A 14,993-nucleotide genomic window follows, 5' to 3' on the forward strand; every position below is an offset into this window, starting at 1 on the left:
CTTCTGCCATCTCCAACAGGACCCCAGCACCAAGCACATCTTGCCCTCGTCCCGCACTTTCTGCTTTCTGCAGGGATCACTCCCTATACGACTCCTTTTGTCTATTCGCCTCTCCTCACTGATCTCCCTCCTGGCACTTATCCTTGCAAGCAGAACAAGTGCTACACCTCCCCCTACACCTCCTCCCTCACTACCATTCAGGGCTCCAAACAGTCCTTCCAGGTGAGCCAGCACTTCATCCGTGAGTCTTTTGGGGACATTACTGTATCCGGTGCTCCCAGTGTGGCCTCTTGTATATTGGTGAGACCCGATGTAAGTGAGAGACCGCTTCGCCGAGTACCTACTTTCCGTCCACCAGAAAAAGCGGGACCTCCCAGTGGCCACCCATTTTAATTGAACTTCCGATTCCCATTCCGATATGTCAATCCATGGCCTCCTCTACAGTCACGATGAGGCCACACTCAGGTTGGAAGAACAACACCTTATATTCTGTTTGGGTAGCCTCCAACCTGATGGCATGAACATTGATTTCTTGAACTGCCAGTAATGTTCCCCCCTCACCATTCCCCATCCCCTTTTCCCTCTCTCAGCTTATCTCCTTACCTGCCCATCACCCTCCTCCGGTGCTCTTCCCCCTTTTCTTTCTTCCCCGGCCTTCTGTCCTCTCCAATTAGATACCCCCTTCTCCAGCCCTGGATCTCTTTCACTAATCAACCCCCAGCTCTTTACTTCCCCCCTCCCGGTTTCACCTTCACCTTGTGTTTCTCCCACCCCCTCCCCCAGCTTTTAAATCTACTCCTCATCTTTTTTTCTCCGGTCCTGCTGAAGGGTCTCGGTCCAAAACACTGTACTCTTCTCCACAGATGCTGCCTGGCCTGCTGCGTTCCTGTGTGTGCGGCTTGGACTTCCAGCTTCTGCAGATTTTCTCTTGTTTGTGAGACAGCTGTTGAAGGTGAGATTTGAAAGATGAAGTCAGTAAAGAAGTGATGAAGATAGAGTGTGAAATTTGGACTGGGTAGAGGGGTGCTGAAAATGAGGAGTGAAATGTACAGAAGGTAGAGGAAAGTTGAAGGTGAGCTGTGAAAAGGGAAGCAAGTAGAGGATTGTTGAGGTGAGGTAGACCAGGTAATGCAGAGTTGAAGGTGAGTGTGCGATGTGGACCAGGTAGAGGAGAGTTGAAGGATAGCTGTCAAATGTGGAGAAGGTAGAGAAGTGTGAAATGTAGTGCAGGTCGAGGACTGTTGACAGTGAGGCATGAAGGAGTAGTTATGGGAGTGTTGAAGGTGAGGTGGGAAATTTTTGAGCAAGCAAGGAGCTTTGACGGTGACATGTGAAATGTGTGAAAAATGAGTGTTGAGGTGGGGCGTGAAATATGGTGTAGATAAGTAAGTGTTGAGGTGAGCTGGAGAACTTAAAACAGCGTTGAAGGCAAGTTGTGAAATGTGGACCAGCTAGAGGAGATTAGAAGGCGTGGTGTGAAATGTGGAGCAGGCAGAATGGTGTTGCAGGTGAGCTGTGATACGTAGTGCAGGTAGAGTTGTTTTGAAGGTGAAGTGTGAAATGTGGAGCAGGTAGAGGGCTGTTGATGTGAGGTGTGAAATGCGGACCATGTGGAGGAGTGTTAAAGGTCAGGTGTTAAATGAAGAGCAGATAGAGAAATGTTAAAGGTGAGGTGTGAAATGTAGATCAGGTAGAAGAGTCTTGAAAGTGAGGTGTGGAATGTGGAGCAGGTTTAGGAGTCTTGAAGGTGTAGTGAGAAGTGTGGAGCAGGTAGAGAAGTGTTGAGGTGAGATGAACCATATAAAGCAGAGTTGAAGATGAAGTTTGAAACGTGAGCCTCATAGAGTAGATTTGAAAGTGAGGTTTGAAACATGGATTAGATTAGATTATGAGGACACGCAGTCCTCTTTTATTGTCATTTCGTAATACATGCATTAAGAAATGATACAATATTTCCTCCGGTGTCATATCACAAAACACAGGACAGACCAAGACTGAAAAAACTGACAAAACCACATAATTATAACATATAGTTACAACAGTGCAACAATACCATAACTTGATGAAGAAGTCCATGAGCACAGTAAAGTTCAAAGTCTCTCAAATGTCCCACGTCTCACGCAGACGGGAGAAGGAAAAAAAACTCTCCCTGCCATGCCGACCACAATCTGACTCTGAGTCATCTGAAAACTTCGAGCTCTGATCAGCTCTCCGACACCAAGTACTGAGCGCCATCTCTGCCCGAACGATTCGACCTCCTTCTCGGTCGCCAAAAGCAGGCAAGGCCGGGGATTTTGAGGCCTACACTCCAAAAGATTCCCGACCACACAGTAACGACAGCAGCGAACGAGCGTTTCATAAATCTCTCCAGATGTTCCTCTGTGCTTTCACGCCCCTCTCCAGGTGTGAAGGTAGAATTAGAAAATAAGACATGGGCAGTATTACCCCATCAAGTCCGCTCTGCCATTTCATCATGGCTGATCCCAGATCCCATTCAACCCCATACTCCTGTCCTCTCACCATATCCCTTGATGTCCCAACCAATCATGAATCTTTCAACAATCGCTTTAAATATACGCATGGACTTGGCCTCCACAGCAGTCTGTAGCAGACCATTCCAGTAAGTCACTACTCTCTGGCTAAAAAAAAACCTCCTTAAAATCTGTTCTGAAAGGTTACTGCTCAATTTTTAGGTTGTGCCCTTTAGTTATAGATACCCATAACAGAGGAAACATTCTCGCCGCATCCATCCTATCTCGCCTTTTCAACGTTCGGTAAGTTTCAATGAGATCTCGCCATATTCTTCTACAGGCCTAAAGCCACCAAATGCTCCGCAGATGTTCCCTTCATTCTTGGAATCATCCTCATGAAGCTCCTCTGGACTCTATCCCATGACAATACACCCTTTCTGAGATAAGGGACCCAATACTTCTGGTGTGGCCTGAGTAGTTGTGTTGAGGTGGTGTGTATGATGTGGAGCAGGTAGAGGAATTTTGATGGGAAACTATGAAATGTAGATCATGTGGTGGTGTCTGGAAGGTAAGGTGTGAAATGTGGGGCAGATTGAGGAGTCTTGAATGTGGTGTGAAGTTTAGAACAGGTCAAGGTGTGTTTGAGGTTAGGTGTGCAAAGTGGACCATGTAGAGGAGTGTTGAAGCTCAGATGTTGAATGCGGGTTGAAGCTGAGGTGTGAAATGTGGCCCAAGTGGAGCAGTGTTGACGGTGAGATGTGAAATGTGGAGAATGTAGAAGGGGTTTGCTGTCAGGTGGACCAGGTAGATTAGTGTAGAAGGTGAGGTGTGAGTTGTGAAACGTAGAGTATGCAGGGGAGTGTTGAAGGTGAACAGTGAATTCTAGATCAGTTTAAGGAGTGTTGAAGGTGTGGTGTGATAGGTAGTGCAGGTTGAGGAGTGTTGAAGGCCAGGTGTGAAATGCAGATAACGTACTGGAGTGTTGAAGGTGAGGTTCGAAATATTTGAGCAGGGAGAGAAGTGTGGAGCAGGTAGAGGAGTGTTGAGGTGAGGTGTGAAATATGGTGCAGGTAAAGGAGTGCTGAGTTAGGGCAAACCAGGTAAAGCAGAGTTGAATGTGAGGTTTGAAACTTGGACCAGGTGGGAGAGATTTGAAGTTGAGATGTGAAATGCAGAGCAGGGAGAACAGTTGAAGGTGAGGTGTGAGTGGCACAAGTAGAGGGTTATTGAAGCGAGGTGCACCAGGTAGAGGAGAGCTGAAGGTGAGCTGTCAAATGTGGAGGTGGAAGAGGAATGTTGAAGCTGAGGTGTGAAATGTAGAACAGGTAGGGGAGTATTTAGGTAAGGTGTGAAAGGTGGTAGATGTATATTGAGATGAGGTATGTAAATGAAATGTAGAGTAGATCGTTGAGGTGTGAAATAGGGACAAGATAGATGATGTTGAAGGTGAGGTGTGAAATGTGGACCAAATAGAGGGGTGTTAAAATTGAGTTCTGAAATGTAGAGCAGGTAGAGGTGTGAAACATGGACCAGGTAGAGGAGTGTTGAAGGGGAGGCATGAGAAAGGGTGTAGGTAGAGGATTGTTGAGGTAAAGTGTGCAATGTGGAGAAGGTAGAGGAGTTTTGAAGATGTGGTGTGAAACGAAAACAGGTGGGTGATGTGGGTGATCTATGATATGCAGTACAGGTAGAAGTATATTGAGGGTGAGGTGTGAAATGTGAACATTGCAGAGGAGTGTTGAAGGACAGGTGTGAAATGTAGATCAGGTGAGATGTGAAATGTGGAGCAGGTAGTGGAGTGATGCCAGTGAGGTGTGAAATGTCGTGCAGGTAGAGATGTGTTGAAGTGAGCTGTGGAATGTGGACCTATCACCCGGTGCGGATATGGCCCAAGTGCGGAGCGAGAGACACTGAAGCAGGTCGATAGTTCACAGACATTAATGCAAACAATGTTAAAGAAACAGAGAAACATAGAAACCCTATAGCACAATGCAGGCCCTTCAGCCCACAATGCTGTGCCGAACATGTACTTACTTTAGAAATATTCTAGGGTTACCCATAGCCCTCTATTTTTCTAAGCTCCATGTACGTATCCAGGAGTCCCTTAAAAGACCCTATTGTATCCGCCTCCACTACCGTCGCCGGCAGCCCATTCCACACACTCACCACTCTCTGTGTAAAAAAACTTAACCCTGACATCTCCTCTGTACCAACTTCCAAACACCTTAAAACTGTGCCCTCTAATGTTAGCCTGGAAACTTACCCAACTTGGTGCTTTCCAAAAGCTCCAGCACATCCTCTTTCTTATTGTCTATATGCTCAAGCTTTTCAATCCGCTGTAAATCATCCCTATAATCGCCGAGATCCTTTTCTGTAGTGAATACTGAAGCAAAGTATTTATTAAGTACCTCTGCTATCTCCTCCGGTTCCATACACACTTTTCCACTGTCACACTTGATTGGTCCTATTCTCTCACATCTTATCCTCTTGTTCTTCACATACTTGTAGAATGCTTTGGGGTTTTCCTTAATCTTGCCTGCCAAGTCCTTCACATGGTCCCTTCTGGCTCTCCTAATTTCATTCTTAAGCTCCTTCCTGTTAGCCTTATAATCTTCTAGATCTCTATCACTACCTAGTTTTTTGAACCTTTCATAAGCTTTTCTTTTCTTCTTGACTAGATTTTCAATAGCCTTTGTACACCACAGTTCCTGTACCTTACCATCCTTTCCCTGTCTCATTGGAACATATCTGTGCAGAACTCCACACAAATATCCCCTGAACATTTGCCACATTTCTTCCGTACATTTCCCTGAGAACATATGTTCCCAATTTATGCCTCCAAGTTCCTGCCTGATTGCTTCATGTTTCCCCTTACTGCAATTAAATGATTTCCTAACTTGTCTGTTCCCATCCCTCTCCAATGCTATGGTAAAGGAGATAGAATTGTGATCACTATCTCCAAAATGCTCTCCCACTGAGAGACCTGACTCCTGACCAGGTTCATTTCACAATACCAGATCAAGTACAGCTTCTCCTCTTGTAGGCTTATCTACATATTGTGTCAAGAAACCTTCCTGAACATACTTAACAAACTCCACCCCATCTAAACCCCTCGCTCTAGGGAGATGCCAATCAATATTTGGGAAATTAAAATCTCCCTCCACAACAACCCTGTTATTATTACTCTTTCCCAGAATCTGTTTCCCTATCTGCTCCTCTATGTCTCTGTTACTATTGGGTGGTCTATAAAAAAACCAGTGGAGTTATTGACCCCTTCCTGTTCCTAACTTCCACCCACAGAGACTCCATAGACAACCCTTCCATGACTTCCTCCTTTTCTGCAGCCGTGGCACTATCTCTGATCAATAGTGCCACACCTGACCTCTTTTGTCTCCCTCCCTGTCCTTTCTGAAACATCTAATGCCTGCACTCGAAGCAACCATTCCTGCCTCTGCACCATTCAAGTCTCTGTGATGGCCACAACATCATAACTCCAAGTGCTGATCCACGCTCTAAGCTCATCCGCTTTATTCACAGTACTCCTCGCATTAAAGACACATCTCAAACCATCGGTCTGAGCGCCTCCCTTCTCTATCACCTGCCTATCCTCCCTCACACACTGTCTCCAAGCTTTCTCTATTTGTGAGCCAACCTCCCTTTCCTCCGTCACTTCTGTTCGGTTCCCAACCCCCAGCAATTCTAGTTTAACCTCTCCCCAGTAGCCTTAGCAAACCTTCCCGCCAGGATATTGGTCCCCCTCGGATTCAAGTGCAACCCGTCCTTTTTGTACAGGTCACACCTGTCCCAAAAGAGTCCCAATGATCCAGAAATATGGATCCCTGCCCCCTGCTCCAATCCCTCAGCCACACATTTATCCTCCACCTCACTCTATTCCTATACTCACTGTCGCGTGGCACAGGCAATATTCCCAAGATTACTACCCTTGAGGTCTTGCTTCTCAACTTCCTTCCGAAGTCCCTGCAGTCTCCTCCCTTTTCCTACTTATGTAGTTGGTAGGAATATGTACCACGACCTCTGGCTGTTCACCTTCCCACTTCAGGATATCGTGGATGTGATCAGAAACGTCCCAGACCCTGGCACCTGGGTGGCAAACTACCATTCGCATTCTTTCCTGCATTCACAGAATCACCTGAATGACCCCTATCTATAGAGTCCCCTATTACTGCTACCTTCTTCCTTTCCCTACCCTTCTGAGCCACAGGGCCAGACTCTGTCCCAGGTATGCCCTCTCTCCCAACAACACTCAAACAGGAGTCCTTTTTGTTAAGAGGGACAGCCACAGATGTACTCTCTAGTGTCTGACTCTTGCCCTTCCCTCCTCCTAAAGGGAAAAGAAAACAATAAACAATAGGCCAAACAGGGCCATTAACTAAAACTCTCAAATGGAAAACGGGGTGAGAGTGTTGAGGTGAGGAGTGAAACATGGTGCAGGTGGAGGAGATGTGAAGTGAGGTGAATCTGGTAAATCAGAGCTGAAGGTAAGCTGTGAAGTGTAGAACTGGTAATAAAATGCTGAAGTTGAGCTGAGCAGCGTGGAACAGATCGAGGAGTTTTGCAGCTGAGGTGTGAAATGTGCAGGTGGCGTAGTGTTAAGGTGAGTCCTAAAATTTAGAGCAGATAGAGGAGTGTTGAAGGTGAGGTGCAAAATTTTTGAGAAGACAGAGGAGTTTTGAAGGTGAGGTGTGAAATATGGAACAGGTAGATGGATGAGGCAGGTAAGGTGTGAAATATTGCACAAGTAGATGAGTGTTGAAGCTGAGGTATGAAATGTGAACCAGATAGAGGAGTCTTATAGGTGAGATGTGAAACATGCTACAGGTAGAGGAGTGTTTAATGATAGATGAGAAATGCAGATAGGTAGAGGAGGGTTGAAGGTGAGATGGAAATATGGTGCAGGTAGGTGAGTGTTGAGGTGAAAGAGAACAGGTAAAAGAGTGTTGAGGTGAGATATGAAATCTAAAACAGGTAGAGGAGTGTTGAGGTGAGATAGAACAGGTAAAGGAGTGTTGAAGGTGAGATATGAAATCTAAAATGGGTAGAGGAGTGTTGAAGGTGAGTTGAAATGTGGACCAGATAGAGGAGTGTTGAAGGTGAGGTGTAAAACATGGTTCAGGTAGAGGAGTTTTGAGGTAAAGTGTGAAAAGTATAGAAAGTACAGGGGTGTTGAAGATGAGATCTGAAATGTGGAGCAGGTGTTGAAGGTGACATGTGAAATGTGGACCAGGTAGATGTGTGTTTAGGTAAGGTGTGAAACACCTGGAAGGTAGAGGAGTGTTGAAGGTGAGATGTGAAATGTAGAGGAGATATGATGGTGATGTGAAAAATGTGGAGCAGGAGAGAATTGCTGGTGTAAGGTGAACCAGTTAGAGTAGATTTGAAGGTGAGGTGTGAAACATGGAGCAGGTAGAGGGGCAGTGAAATTGTGGTGTGAAAACTGGACTTTGTGAAGGACTGTTGAATGTGAGGGTGAAATATAGTGCTGGCTGAGGAGAGTTGAAGGTGTGGCGTGAAAATATGAGCAAGTAGGGAATGTTGAAGGTGAGATGTGTAATGTGGAATAGGTAGAGGTGTGTTGCAGTTGAGGTGTGAAATGTAGTCCAGTTAGAGGAGTGTTCAATGAGAGCTGTGAAATGTGGAGTAGTTAGAGGAATGTTGAAGGTGAGATATAAATTGTAGAGAAGATGGGATAATGTTGAGAGTGGAGTAATGCTGAAAGTGGGGTAATGTTGAAGATGGGGTAATGATGGGGTAATGTTGAAGGTGGGTAATGTTGAAAGTGGAGTAATGTTGAAGGTGGGTAATGTTGAAAGTGGAGTAATGTTGAAGATGGAGTAATGTTGAAAATGGGGTAATATTGAAGGCGGGGTAATGTTGAAGGTGAGTAATGTTGAAAGTGGGGTAACAATGAAGATGGGGTAATGTTGAAGATGGCGTAATGTTGAAGGTGGGTAATGTTGAAGATGGGGTAATGATGGGGTAATGTTGAAGGTGGGTAATGTTGAAAGTAGAGTAATGTTGAAGATGGAGTAATGTTGAAGATGGGGTAATATTGAAGGTGGGGTAATGTTGAAGGTGAGTAATGTTGAAAGTGGGGTAACAATGAAGATGGGGTAATGTTGAAGGTGGGTAATGTCAAAGATGGGGTAATGTTGAAGATGGGGTAATGTTGAAGATGGGGTAATGTTGAAGGTGGGGTAATGTTGAAGATGGGGTAATGTTGAAGGTGGGTAATGTTGAAGGTGGAGTAATGTTGAAGGTGGGTAATGTTGAAGGTGGAGTAATGTTGAAGGTGGGTAATGTTGAAGGTGGGGTAATGTTGAAGGTGAGTAATGTTGAAAGTGGGGTAACAATGAAGATGGGGTAATGTTGAAGGTGGGTAATGTCAAAGATGGGGTAATGTTGAAGATGGGGTAATGTTGAAGGTGGGGTAATGTTGAAGGTGGGGTAATGTTGAAGATGGGGTAATGTTGAAGGTGGGTAATGTTGAAGGTGGAGTAATGTTGATGGGGTAATGTTGAAGATGGGGTAATGTTGAAGGTGGGTAATGTTGAAGGTGGAGTAATGTTGAAGGTGGATAATGTTGAAGGTGGGTAATGTTGAAGGTGGGTAATGTTGAAGGTGGAGTAATGTTGAAGGTGGGTAATGCTGAAGATGGGTAATGTTGAAGGTGGGTAATGTTGAAGATGGGTAATGTTGAAGGTGGGTAATGTTGAAGGTGGAGTAATGTTGACAGTGGGGTAATGATGAAGATGGGGTAATGTTGAAGGTGGGGTAATGTTGAAGATGGGGTAATGTTGAAGGTGGGTAATGTTGAAGGTGGGGTAATGTTGAAGATGGGTAATGTTGAAGGTGGGTAATGTTGAAGATGGGGTAATGATGATAGGGTAATATTGAAGGTGGGGTAATGTTGAAGGTGAGTAATGTTGACAGTGGGGTAATGATGAAGATGGGGTAATGTTGAAGGTGGGTAATGTGGAAGATGGAGTAATGTTGAAAGTGGGTAATGTTGAAAGTGAGTAATGTTGAAGATGGGGTAATGATGATGGGGTAATATTGAAGGTGGGGTAATGTTGAAGGTAGGTAATGTTGAAAGTGGGGTAATGATGAAAATGGGGTAATGTTGAAGGTGGGTAATGTTGAAGCTGGGGTAATGTTGAAGATGGGGTGTGCTTGTTACATACACTTGTTAGGGTGCATTCTCCAGTTACCTTATAAGATAACCGTAGCCTTCAGCCAGGAGCAGATGTCATCAGGTGGTTCCCAACCTTCACAGAGTGTTTCAACCCTTAACTACAACACCCTCCAGTTGGTGGGCTGGCAGTGGTGGCCAAATCACTGCCCATCTGCTCCTGGCTTCCAGCTTCCCTCCTCTCACCTACTCCAAGTCCAACAAGAGGCTCGTTCTGCCTCTTCCCCCATCCTACGAGCTGCTTGTTTTTTGCTCCTTTCGTCCAGGCCCAGATCTGACAACAACCGCTATGCTGATTTGGCTGGAAAACCTCTGCAGCCGATCTCCACAGGGAACAACCATGCCTGCCATCCCTTGTCTTTACACTCCTGCACTAAGGGAGGGTACTTCAAGGCCTTTCTCTCGTGGGCCTCTTCCCATCCCTCCTCCCACGTCACAGTCAGCTCAACCACAATTATTTTCTTGTCTTCGGTTGACCACAGTACAATGTCCAGGCGTAGGGTTGTGTACACCACATCCGGGAACTGCAACTTCCTTCCCACATCGACCCTCATCTCCCAGGACCTGGCCATTAGCAGCAGATTGCCTGCTCCACAGCTGTGTTGGCTGCCCACTTGCGCCTAGATCTGGCTGTAACACCAGCTTGCTTTATCAAGACGTCATTGGAATCTCTCAAGCATAATAAGGCTCTGCATTTTGCCACCTTGAATTCCTCCACAACAGATGACAGGGGAAGCTGCAGTTGCCCAGAACGAATGTAGAGGCCCACTGAAGAGAAGCCTGGGGGAACTCCCAACCATCTCAGCAGGTGCTTGTTGGTTTTCCTCTCGATGCCCTCTACGGCAGTCATGGGGAACTCATAAAGTGTGAAGAGCCAGAGAAGCCTGGGCAGAATGCTGTATTGGTACAGCCAGGTCTTGAATTTACCGGGAAGTCCGGATTTGTCGATTTTCTTCAGCCATTCGTCTGTCTGTTTCACAGCATTGGTGACATTGGCCACATCTGGGGTAATATTGAAACTGGGTAATGTGGAAGGTGGAGTAATGCTGAAGATGGGGTAATGTTGGAGATGGGGTAATTTTGAAGATGAGGTGTGCATTATAGAGCAGGTAAAGAAGTGATACATGTGAGGTGTGAAATGCAGTGAAGCTAGAGGATTGTTGAAGGCGAGGTGTGAAATGTGGACCATTTTGCGGAGTGTTGAAGGTGAGAGTGAGAGTGTGGAGCAGAGCATTTAAGCTGATGTGTGAAATTTGGAGCAGGTATAACAGTATTGAGCTGAGATGAACCAGGTGGAGGACAGTTGAAGGTCTGGTGTGAAAAGTGGACAAGGTAAAGGAGGGTTAAAGTTGAGGTGTGACTTGTAGAGCAGGTAGAGGAGTGTTGAAGGTGAAATGTGAAATTTGGAGCAGATAGAGGAGAGTTGAAGGTGGAATGTGAATGCAGAGGAGTTTTGAAAGTGAGGTGTGAATTGTTGAGCAGATAGAGCAGTGTTGACGGTGAGGTGTGAAATGTGAAGAAGGTAGGGGAATTCTGAAGGTGAGGGTTGAAATGTAGCATATATAACAGTATCGAGTTGAGGTGGACCAGACAGAATGGTGTTGAATGTGAGGTGTAAAAAGGTTAGGAGGGTTGAAGGTGAGATGTAAATTGTGAACCAGATATAAGAGTGTTGAAGGTGAGGTGCGAAATGTGTAGCAGGCAGAGGAATGTTGAAGGTGAAGTGTGCAATGTGGAGTCGGTAGAGGAGTGTTGAGGTGAGGTGTGAAATATAGCACAGGTAGAGGAGTGTTGAGGTGATGTGTGAAATGTAGTGCAGGTAGAGGAGTGTTGAAGGTGAGGTGTGAAATATAGAGTAGATAGAGGAATATTGAAGGTGAGGTGTGATTTTAGAGCGTGTAAATGAGTATTGAAGGTGAGGCATGAAATGTAGACAAGGCAGAGGGTGGTTGAAGGTGAGGTGTGAAATGTAGAGCAGATGGATAAGTATTGAAAATGAGATGTGAAATACGGACCAGGTACAGGAGAGTTGAAGATCAGGTGTGGAATATGGAGCAGGTACTAGAGAGTTGAAGATGGTGTGAAATGTGAGGCATTGAAGATGAGGTGTGAAATGCAGAGCAAGTAGAGGAACGCTGAAGGTGAGATTTGACTCTTAAATCTGTCAGAGGATTGTTGAAGGTGAGGAGTGAAATGAGGACAGATAGAGAGGTGTTGAAGGTCAGCTGTGATATATGGACCAGGTAGAAGAGTTCTGAAGGTGATGTATAAAATTGCAGATAAGAGAGTTGAAGGTGAGGTGTAAAAGATGGTGGAGGTAGAGGCGTTCTGAGGTGAGGTGTGCAATGTGGAGAAGTTAGAGGAGCACTGAAGGTGAGGTGTGAATGCTGGTCACAGGCACCAACTCTATCTGCAATTTCTTTTCAAATTAACTTTGTCTCCAAGTGCATGTAGCATCACTAAAAAACGTAAAACATTAACATTAATGAAAATAGACTTTGATAGAAAATGGTCACTTGGACAAAGTCGAATGATGATTATAATGACACACCACACCGCCTCTTTGGAAATTTTACATGACTTTGCTAGTTATTGTTCTATTGAAGATGGAAAATGATGCCCTGTAGATATCCCAGGGGGGAGCCCTTTCACATTAGGTACATTAGTAATGGAATTAAATAATCTTAGCACCTGCATCATAATTACTATAATGTCTAATTAATGTGACAAGCTTGACATTTGGTTTAATTTAAGTAGAGAACATGGGAAGAATAAAAGGAATTAGCTCACTGAGGCTCACACACAAACTGACTCAGGGCTCCATTGTAAAGTGTGTGAAGTTTCAATGTTACTGTGAAAAGCCAGCCACTGAGTCTGTAATGAACGAACATTTAATATAAAAGTATCTTACACCCTCGTGATTACAATCTCATACAATTCCACATCAAAGTTGAAGAGTTTATTGTCATATGCACAAATACATCTATGCACAGGTGCAATGAAAACTTCTTTGCAGTAACATCTCAGGCACAGAACAGCATTCACAAGAAAAACAGAAATTTATCCTAAATCATACACAATTTTTTCAACAAAGAACACAATCAGAACAAAAAAAAGTCTCTTTTAGTGTTAAGTAATTGAAGTGCTCGTAGTATTACTTACTGAGGTAGTGCCGAGAATTGTGCTAGTTTGTTCAAAACTGAATGACTGAAGGGAAATAGTTGTTCCTGTACACACATTTCAAAGTTTTGCAAAATTGCTTGAACAATTGAAAAGTCTTGCTGAGAAGTTCTTCTCTGTTGGTAATACTAATCTTGTGCCAGAGAGGCAACTGTGGTGAGGGCAATGATGAGGGTGAAAGGTCATGGATATCTTTCCCCCATGGTGGGAAGGTCTAAAACTACAGGGCATCTGCTTAATAGGGAGAGATTTTCAAGGACTGGAGAGGCAATTTTTTCACACAGTGGACTACGGAGATGCGGAATGAACTGCCTGAGGGAGTGGGGGAAGCAGGTGCAATGTTTGAAAAACATTTGGACTAGAACATGAATAAGAAAGGTTTAGAGGGATATGGGCTGAACACAGGTACATCCGACTAGCTAAGTCATGCATCTTGGTTGCCATGGCGAAGTTGTGCTGATGGGCTTGTATTCCTACTGTATAAATCTATGGTTCTATGATTCTAATGCATGTGACGTATTTGGTATGTCAAAGCCCTTTTGATAACGTCCAAGACAGTAGTTTATTCAACAAGATTTTCCTGTTTCTTGGGCGGGGTGTCAAAGATTAAATATTGGTTAACAGACAGAAAGCAAGGAGTGGGAATAAAGAGGACTCAGCAAAAATGTGATGAGCACAGTCAGCAGGGACTGGGACTTGTATCCTGCCATGTCACATCTGTCAATGTTTTGGCTATGGTGGGGAGAGAGGGTGCAGATGTCGCAGTTGCAAGTTTGTTAATAACAGAATAATGTGTGATCGTGGAGGATATAGGCAAACTATGTGAACAGGGAGAAACATAGCAGATACACTTTAGCATGGAAAAGAGAAAATCTGATGAGATGTCTGGTATTGTTGATATGCAAAGGGACCTGGTGTTCTTTACATATCACTGAAAGTCTACACACAGCTGTAATAATGCTCTGATACACTTTATTGCAAAATGTATTTAGTATAGTAAAGATATTTACTCAACTATATAGGTTCTTGGTGAGGAATTCACCTGGAATCTTCTGTGCAGTTTTTGTCCTGTTATCTCAAAGTTGATATACTTTACATTTAAGAGCATATAGCAAAAATGCACTGGTCTGCTTCTAGGAATGGGTTTTCTGTATGAGGAGTAACTGAGTAGACACATATACGTAAATTCAATTAAATTAATAGTGCAAAAAGGGAGGATAATTAGTGAGGTAGTGTCCATGGGTTCATTGGCCATTCAGAAATGTGATGGTGGGGGGCTGGGGAAAGCTGTTGCTGAAACATTGAGTGTGTGCCTTCAGGCTCCTGTACCTCCTCCCTGATAGTGGCAATGAGAAGTACCCCATCTCCTGGGTGATGGGGTGCTTAATGATGCTGTCTTTTTGAGGCGTCACCTCTTGAAAATATCCTGGATGCCAGGGAGGCTAGTGCCCATGAAAGAGCTGACTGAGTTTACAACTTTCTGCAGCTTTTTCAGATCTTGTGCAGTGGCCTCTCCATACCAGACAGTGATGCAACAATGCATTTGTCTTCCCCCAGAATCACTGTCTCAAAGGAAGATCAATCAGGAACAAGATGAGGAGAAACTTTTCCACACTGAGGGTGGAAAATCTTTAGATGTCTCTACCTGGAGGATTATGGAGGCTTATACTTCACATTCATTCGAAACAGACCTTGTAATTCCAGGATATTGAGGGAATATTGAGGATAGTGCAGAGAAATAGTAGAAGATCAAGCATGAACACACCAGATTTCAAGATGCAGGTAGATTAGGAAAATCGGATTGGTGCTGGATTCCAAGGGGGGAATCGCATTGTAAAGAAAGCTTTCGGCACATTGGGCCTCATAAAGATGGGGTTTTATGTTGAAGTTCTATTAGACATTGGGTACGTCTGATTTTGAGTTATGCATGCATCTTCGGTCACCTACCTACAGGAATGATGTAAACAAGGTTGAAAGGGTACAAAGAAAATTTACAAGGATGTTGCTGGGTCTGGAGGACCTGAGTTACAAGGAAAGTTTGAATAAGTTAGGACTTTATAGTGAGGCCTCACTTGGCGTATTGTGAGCAGTTTTGGGCACCTTAGAAAGAATGTGCTGAAACTGGAGAGCAT

General features: G+C 44.4%; 1 long non-coding RNA gene across 1 annotated transcript in view; it reads left to right on the forward strand.

Annotated features, from left to right (window-relative positions):
- The first annotated feature begins 863 nt into the window (after positions 1-863).
- Positions 864-14,993, forward strand: part of LOC134357634 (uncharacterized) — a 244,807-nt gene continuing 230,677 nt past the window's right edge. Inside the window, exon 1 of the long non-coding RNA XR_010020683.1 lies at positions 864-952. This is a non-coding gene — a long non-coding RNA (uncharacterized LOC134357634). The remainder of the gene's footprint in view (positions 953-14,993) is intronic.

Source organism: Mobula hypostoma, chromosome 16, assembly GCF_963921235.1.
Source record: "Mobula hypostoma chromosome 16, sMobHyp1.1, whole genome shotgun sequence".
NCBI classification, from domain to species: Eukaryota; Metazoa; Chordata; class Chondrichthyes; order Myliobatiformes; family Myliobatidae; genus Mobula; species Mobula hypostoma.